The sequence below is a fragment of the Mustela erminea genome, chromosome X (genome assembly GCF_009829155.1).
Source record: "Mustela erminea isolate mMusErm1 chromosome X, mMusErm1.Pri, whole genome shotgun sequence".
In the NCBI taxonomy this organism is placed as follows: domain Eukaryota; kingdom Metazoa; phylum Chordata; class Mammalia; order Carnivora; family Mustelidae; genus Mustela; species Mustela erminea.
Genome location: NC_045635.1, coordinates 61,126,951 through 61,135,547, shown reverse-complemented (window position 1 = coordinate 61,135,547; position 8,597 = coordinate 61,126,951).

The window sequence follows — 8,597 nt, the reverse complement described above, 5'->3', positions numbered from 1 at the left end:
GAAACAGATATCTGTATGTTGATTTTGTATCCTATGACTTTACTGAATTTATCAGTTCTAGCAGAGGTTTTTTTTTTTTTGTGGAATCATTCAGGTGTTTTACATAGAGGGTTATATCCTCTGCAAATAGTGAAAATTTGACTTCGTCCTTTCTTATTTGTATGCCTTTTATTTCTTTTTGTTGTCTGATTGCTGTGACTAGGACTTTCAATACTATATTAAGTAACAGTAATGAGTGTGAACATCTTGTCTTGTTCTTGGCCATAGATGAAAAGATTTCCCCCATGAAAAAGGATATTAGCTGTGGGTTTTCCCATATATGGGCTTTATTACGTTGAGGTATGCTCCTTCTAAACCTACTTTGCTGAGTATTTTTCATTAAGAATGGATGTTGTACTTTAGTAACCCGCCCTTTTAAAAAAATTTCCTACATCAGAGTATTTTTTAATATTTCAAGTTTTTACTTAAATTCTAGTTAGTTAACATATAGCATAATAGTAGATTCAGGAGTAGAATTTAGTGATTCATCACTTACATATAACACCCAGTGTTCATCCCAAGTACCCTCCCTAATATGCATCACCCATTTAGCTCATAGCCCTGCCTACCTCCCCTCCAGCAACCCTCAGTTTGCTCTCTGTAGCTAAGAGTCTCTTTTATGGTTTGCCTCCCTCTCTCTCTCTTTTTTTTCATCCTTTCCCCTATGTTCATCTCTTTTGTTTCTTAAATTACACAGATGGGTGAAGTTATGGTATTTGTCTTTCTCTGACTTATTTCGCTTAGCATAATATGCTTTAGCCCCATCCATGTCATTGCAAATGGCAAGATTTCATTCTTTTTGGTGGCTGAGTAGTATTCCATTGTATATTTCTCTTCTTTATCCATTCATCAGTTGATGGATGTTTGAGCTCTTCCCATAATTTGGCTATTGGTCATAATGCTGCAATAAACACTGGGGTGCATGTGCCCTTTTGAATCAGTATTTTTGTATCCTTTGTGTAAATATCTAGTAGTGAAATCGCTGTGTCATAGGGTTGTTATATTTTTACTTTTTGAGGAACTTCCATACTGTATCCCTGGGTGGCTGGACCAGTTCACATTCTCATCAAGAGTGTAAGTGTCCCCTTTTCTCTGCATCCATGCCAACATTTGTTTCCTGTGTTGTTAATTTTAGCCATTCTGACAGGTGTGAGGTGGTATGTCATTATGGTTTTGATCTGTATTTCCCTAATGATGAGTTATGTTGAACATCACCTCATGTGTCTGTTGGCCATCTGGATGTCTTCTGTGGAGAAATATATATTCATATCTTCTTTCCATTTCTTAACTGGATTATTTGATTTTTTGGGTTTGAGTGTAATGAGTCCTTTATAGACTTTGGATGTTAGCCCTTTATCAGATATGTCATTTGCAAATATCTTCCCCCCTTTCTGTAGGCTGTTTTGTTGATTATTTCCTTTGCTCTGCAGGTTTTATCTTAATGAAGTCCCAATAGTTTATTTTTGTTTTTGTTTCCCTTTTCTCAGGAGATAATGTTGTTGAAGTTGCTAAAGCCCATGTCAAAGAGGTTACTACCTGCATTATCCTCTAGAACTTTGATGGTTTCCTGTCTCACATTTAGGTCTTTCATCCATTTTGAATTTATTTTGGTGTATGGTGTAAGAAAGTGGTCCAGTTTCATTCTTCTAAAATTGCTGCCCAGTTTTCCCAGAAGCATTTGCTGAAGAGGCTGTTGAAGAGAGAATTGGATACTCTGTTTTATCAAAGATTAAGTGAACTTATCAAATTCAACACCCAAAGGACAAATAATCCAATCAAGAAATGGGCAGGGGAGTCTGGGTGGCTCAGTTGTTGAACATCTGCCTTTGGTTCAGATAGGGCTGCCTCCTCAATGGGAAGCCTGCTTCTCTCTCTCCCACTACTCAGCTTGTATTCCATCTCTCACTATCTCTCTCTGTCAAATAAATAAAAATTAAAAAAGAAAAGAAACGGGGAAAAGACATGAATAGATATTTCTGCAAAGAGGACATCCAATTGGCCAAGAGACTCATGAAAAAGTGCTCAACACCACTCAGCATTAGGGAAATACAAATTAAAACCACAGTTAGATACCACTTTCACACCAGTCAGAATGGCTAAAATTAACCAGTCAGGAAATGACAGGTGTTGGAGAGGATGTGAAGAAAGGGAATCCTCCTACACTGTTGCTGGGAATGCAAGCTGGTGCAGCCACTCTGGAAAACACTATGGAGGTTCCTCAAAAAAAAAAAAATAGACCTACCCTATGATCCAGCAATCACAGAAGTGGGTATTTACCCTAAAGATACAAATGTAGTGATTCAAAGGGGCACGTGCATCTGAATGTTTATAGCAGCAATGTCCACAAGAGCCAAACTATGGAAAGAACCTAGATGTCCATTAACAGATGAATGGATAAAGAAGATGTGGTATATACACACAATGGAATACTATGCAGCCATCAAAATCCCCACAAAATCCTGCCATTTACAACGACATGGATGAAACTAGAGGGTATTATGCTAAGTGAAATAAGTCAATCAGAGAAAGACAATTATCACATGATCTCTCTGATATGAGGAATTTGAGAGGCAGGGTGGTGGGTCGTGGGGTGTAGGGAGGGATAAGATGAAACAAGATGGAACCAGGGAGGGAGACAAACCATAAGAAACTCTTAATCTTGGGAAATAAACTAAGGGTTGCTGGAGGGGGAGGGGGTGGGAAGGATGGGGTGTCTGGGTGATGGACATTGGGGAGGGTATGTGCTATGGTGAATGCTGTGAATTGTGTAAGACTGATGAGTCACATACCCGTACCCCTGAAACAAATAATATGTTACATGTTAATAAAGATCCTCTGAAGAAACCTTAAAAATAAAAAGATTAGGTGACCATATAGTTGTGGGTCCATTTCTGGGTTTTTCCTTCCATCCATTGGTCTGTGCTGTTTTTGTGCCAACACCATACTGTTTTGATAACTATGGCTTTGTAATTTAGCTTCAATTCCAGAATTGTGATCCTCCCAGCTTTCCTTTTCTTCTTCAAAATTGCTTTGTCTATTTGAGTTCTTTTGTCATTCCATACAAATTTTAGGATGGTTTGTTCTAGCTCTTGTGAAAAACGCTGGTGGTATTTTGATAGAGATTACATTAAATATGTATATTGCTTTGGGTATTATAGACATTTTAACAATATTTATTCTCCCAATCCATGAGCATGGAATGTTTTCCCATTACTTTGTGTGATCTTCAATTTCTTTCATAAATGTTCTATAATATTCAGAGTGCAAATATTTTACTTCCTTGCCTAGGTTTATTCCTATGTATCTTGTGATTTTTGATGTAATTGTTATTGGGATTGATTCTTTGATTTCTCTTTCTTCTGCTTTATTATTTGCTTGTATAAATGCCATAGATTTCTGTACATTCGTTTTGTATCATGCAAATTTACTGAATTTGTGTATTGTTTAAACAATTTTTTGTGGAGTCTTTTGGGTTTTCTATATAGAATATCATGTCACGTGTAAATAGTGGAAGTTTGACTTCTTCCTTTCCCATTCTGATGCCTTTTTTTTTCCTTTTTGTTGTCTGATTGCTGACAGTAAGACTTCCAGTAGTGTGTTAAATAATAATGGTGAGAATAGACATACTTAACTTGTTCCTGATCATAGAGGAAAAGCTCTCAAGTTTTCCCCATTGAGGATAATGTTAGCTGTGGGTCTTTCTATGTGGCCTTTATGATGTTGAGGTATGTTCCCTCCATTCCTACTTTTTGAGGGTTTTTTATCAATAATGGATGGTGTACTTTGTCAAATACTTTTTCTGCCCCTATTGAGACGATCAATATTTGTTCTTTCAATCTATGAGCATGGAACATTTTTTTTCCCATTTCTTTGTGTCTTCCTCAATTACTTTCATAAGTATTCTATAGTGTTTTGAGTATAGATCCTTTGCCTCTTTTGTTAGGTTTATTCCTAGGTATCTTATGGTTTTTGGTGCAATTGTAAATGAAATTGACTAAATTTCTCTTTCTTCAGCCACATTGTTAGTGTATAGAAATGCAACTGATTTCTGTGCATTGATTCTATGTCCTGCCAAGTTGCTGAATTCTTGTATGGGTTCTAGCAGTTTTGGGGTGGAGTCTTTTGGGTTTTCCACATACAGTATCATGTCATCTGTAAAGAGTGAGAGTTTCACTTCTTCTTTGCTGATTCAGAATATTTTATTTCTTTTTGTTGTTTGATTGCTGAGGCTAGGACTTCTAGTACTATGTTGAACAACAGTGGTGAGAATGGTCATCTCTGTCATGTTCCTGACCTTAAGGGAAAAACTCTCAGTTTTTCCCCATTGAGAATTAACTTGCTGTCTGCTTTTCATAGATGGCTTTTATGATATTGATGTATGTTCCCTTGAACCTCACAATTTGAAGAGTTTTAATCAAGATAGGATGCTGTACTCTGTCAAATGCTTTTTCTTCATCAACTGAGAGGCTCATACGGTTCTTTTATTAATGTGATCTATCATGTTGCTTGATTTGAGATCGTTGAACCATACTTGCAGCCCAGGAATTAATCCCTCCTGGTAGTGGCGAATAATCATTTTATGTGCTGTTGGTTCCTATTGGCTAGTATCTCGGTGAGTATTTCAGCATCCATGTTTATCAGGGATATTGCTCTGTATTTTTCCTTTTTGATGGGGGCTTTGTCTGGTTTTGGGATCAAGGTAGTGCTGGCCTCATAGAATGAGTTTGGAAGTTTCCCCTCCATTTCTATATTTCAAAAAAGCTTCAGAAGAATAAGTATTATTTCTTCTTTAAATGTTTGGTAGAATTCCCTGGGAAGCCATCTGGCCCCAGACTCTTGTTTTTTGGGCCATTTTTGATTATTGCTTCAATTTCCTTGCTGGTTATTTGTCTGTTCAGATTTTCTATCTCTTCCTGTTTCAGTATTGGTAGTTTGTAAGTTTCCAAGAATGCATCCATTTCTTCCAGATTACCTAATTTGTTGTCATGTAGTTGCTTAGAATATGTTCTTAAAATTGTCTGTATTTCCTTGGTGTTGATTGTTATCTCTCTTCTTTTATTCATGATTTTATTAATTTGGGTCCTTTCTCTTTTCTTTTGGTTAAGTCTGATCATAATATTGATCTTATTAATTCATTCAAAGAACCAGCTTCTAGTTTTGTTGATCTGTTTTACTGTTCCATTTCTATTTCATTGATCTCTGCTCTAATCTTTATTCTTTCTCTTCTCCTTATTTGTTTAGGCTTTATTTGCTTTTGTTTTTCCAGGTGTAAGGTTAGCTTGTGTATTTGGGATTTTTCTAATTTATTGGGAGAGACTTGTATTGCTATGTACTTCCTTCCCTATTAGGACCACTTTTGCTCTATCCCAGAGGTTTTGAATTGATGTGTTTTCATTCTCATTAGTTTCCATGAATTTTAAAAAAAAATTTATTTATTTCTCAGAACTGGGGCAGGGGGGAGATTGGCTGAACACAAACAGGGGAAGGAGCAGGCAGAGGGAGAGGCAGGCTCCCTTCTGAGCAAGGACCCCAGTTTGGGACACTATCCCAGGACCCTGGGATCATGACCTGTGCTGAAGGCAGATGCCTAACTGACTGAGCCACCCAGGTGTCACAGTTTCCATGAATTTGTTAAGCTCCTCTTTGATTTCCTGGTTGACCATTCATTCTTAGCAGGATGCTTTTTAATCTCCAAGTGTTTGAGTTCCTTCTGAATTTCCTCTTATGATTGAGTTTCAGTTTCAAAGAACTGTTGTCTGAAAATAATCTCAATATTTTAGTATTGGTTGAAACCTGATTTGTAACCCAGTATGTGATCTATTCTGGAGAAAGTTCCATTCGCACTTGAGAAGAATGGGTATTCTGTTGTTTTAGGATGGAATGTTCTGTATATATTTGTGAAGTCCATCCATCTGGCCCAGTGTGTCACTCAAAGTCCTTGTTTTTTTGATGATCTGCTTAGATGATCTGTCCATTGCTGTGAGTGGGGTGTTGAAGTTCCCTAATATTAATATATTTTTGTCAATATGTATCTTTACTTTGGTTATTAATTTGTTTATATATTTGGCGGCTCTGATGTTGGGGGCATAAATATTTACAATTGTTAGATCTTCTTGTTGGATAGACTCTTAAGTGTGATATAGTGTCCTTCCTGATCTCTTATTATAGTCTTTGGTTTAAAATATAATTTGTCTGATAAAAGGATTGCCACCCCAGCTTTCTTTTGAGGTTCATTAGCAATGAAACTAGTAATTTGCTCTCCACCCCCTCACCTTCATTCTGGAGATATCTTTAGGTCTAAAATGAATCTCTTGTAGACAGCATATAGGTGGTTCTTGCTTTTTTTTTTTTTTTAAATCCAATCTGATACCCTGTGTCTTTTGGTTGGAACACTTAGCTCATTTACATTCATTCAGAGTACATTACATTACATTCAGAGTAACTATTGAAAGATATGAATTTAGTGCCATTGTATTGACCATAAAGTCCCTGTTTTTGTAGAGTGACTCTGTTTCTTTCTGGTCTGTTATTCTTGGGGTCCTTCTTCGCTTACAGGATCCCCCTTAATATTTCTCGCAGGGCGGTTTTGTGGTCACATATTCTTTCATTTCTGTCTATCCTGGAAACTCCTTAGCTCTGCTTGCATTCTGAATGACAGCCTTGCTGGATAAAGTATTCTTGATTGCATGTTCTTCTCATTTAGTACCTTGAGTATGTCTCGACACCCTTTTCTAAGGTTTCTGTGGATAATTCTCATGTTATTCAGATGTCCTTCCTCTGTATGTAAGGAACCTCCTCTTCCTAGTTGTTCTCAGACTAGCTTATTTTTTTCTAAGATTTGCAAGCCTCACTATTATAAGTTGGGGTGTTGATCTATTTTTATTGATTTTTGAGAGGAGTCCTCTCTGCCTGTTGGATATGAATGCTTATTTCCTTCCCCAGATTAGGGAAGTTCTTAGCTATGATTTGCTCAAATATACCTTCTAGCCACCCCCCCCCATCATGAATCCCAATAATTCTGACATTGGTTCACTTGAAGGCATCATTAAATTCTCAAAGCCTTTCTTCTTGGGCTATTGGTTGCCTTTCCTTTTCTTCTACTCCCTTCCTTTCCATCAGCTTGTACTGTCCTCTAGATCACTTATTCTCTCCTCTGCCTCATTGATCCTAGCTGTTAGAGCACCCAATCTAGACTACATCTCATTCATAGCATTCTGATTAGATCTCATTTCTACCCTTAGAAACTCTGTACTGTCACTTATGCTATTTCCCAGCCTAGCTATTAACTTTGTAATTGCTATCCTGAATTCCATCTCTGACATCTTACTTATATCCATATTGATTAGCTGTGGCAGAGAACAGTGCCTCTGGGTTTTTTTCTTTTTTTTTTTTTTGCTGTGAATTTCTCCTTCTAGTCATTTTTCCCAGAGAAGGATGGGTGAGTGAATGAGCAGAGTCCAAAATATCTACCACTATCCAAGCAAAATATACTTTAGAAAAATCTGACATGGTCAAAAGCCCCAAAAGAAAACCAAGAAAAATCAAAGTGAAACAAAACAATTTTTAAAAAAAGGTGTGGGAGCAGGAGGAGAGACTATAATCTCACAGGGTGGACTAAGCACGGTGATCCACTTGTTCTTGATTGAGTTTTGATCTCTGTGTTAGAAGACACTACATCCCAAAGTTTTTCTCTCTTTGCAAATAAGTATTTGCAAAGAAATAGTATTCTTCTATACTATAATAAATACTGAAATAGTATTCTTTTATGCTACATAAGTATATATACTCATATATATTATATAAGCTATATATATAGCTTATATATGAGTTATATATACATAAAACATATAAAAGTACTATATATATTATATCTTTACATAAATTTGAATAGAGTAAAAAAAGTACTAAAATGAAGCCTATATTTATAAAATGTATGTGTAAAAAATAAATTAAATATTTTGGAAACATAATTTGGTAAAATAAGAATCTAGTTGAAGTGGGGAAAAGGTAAGAAAAAACAATATTTTAGACTAAAGATAAACGAGTTGTGTGAAAACATCTGTAGCTCAACATACTATTTTCCCCTGGCACTGGAGTTTTACAGTCTTGTGGGATCCATAAAATTGTAATCCACCTGTTCTGTCTTCTGGGAGAGGGGCTTCTCAGGTGTCTTTGCCTGGGCAGAGTTGCCCCAACCCTTGTGAGGAAGGTAGGCTCAGTAGAAGCTCTGTGTGGCTATTGTTCCCTGGAGGCTTTCTGCACCTCCTCAGAGGATCAGAGCAAAAATGGCTGAGGCCAGATCTCCAGCCCAGAGCCGAGAGATTGTGGTCCCCTTCTTCACTAAACCCTCTGGGACAAACTGTTTTTACTTTTGTGTGTGACAAATTCTGCCAACTCTTGCAGTGCGTGCCCACTGCCATCCTCCCCGGTGGAGTCCCAGGGAACTGCCAGCATCACTGCCCTTTGTGTGACCTGGAACCATGAGTGGTTGCAAGCTCCTGCATGAACTCTACTTCTCCACTCCTAGGCCATGGCTGGTTGTCTCCAGTACTGTCCTT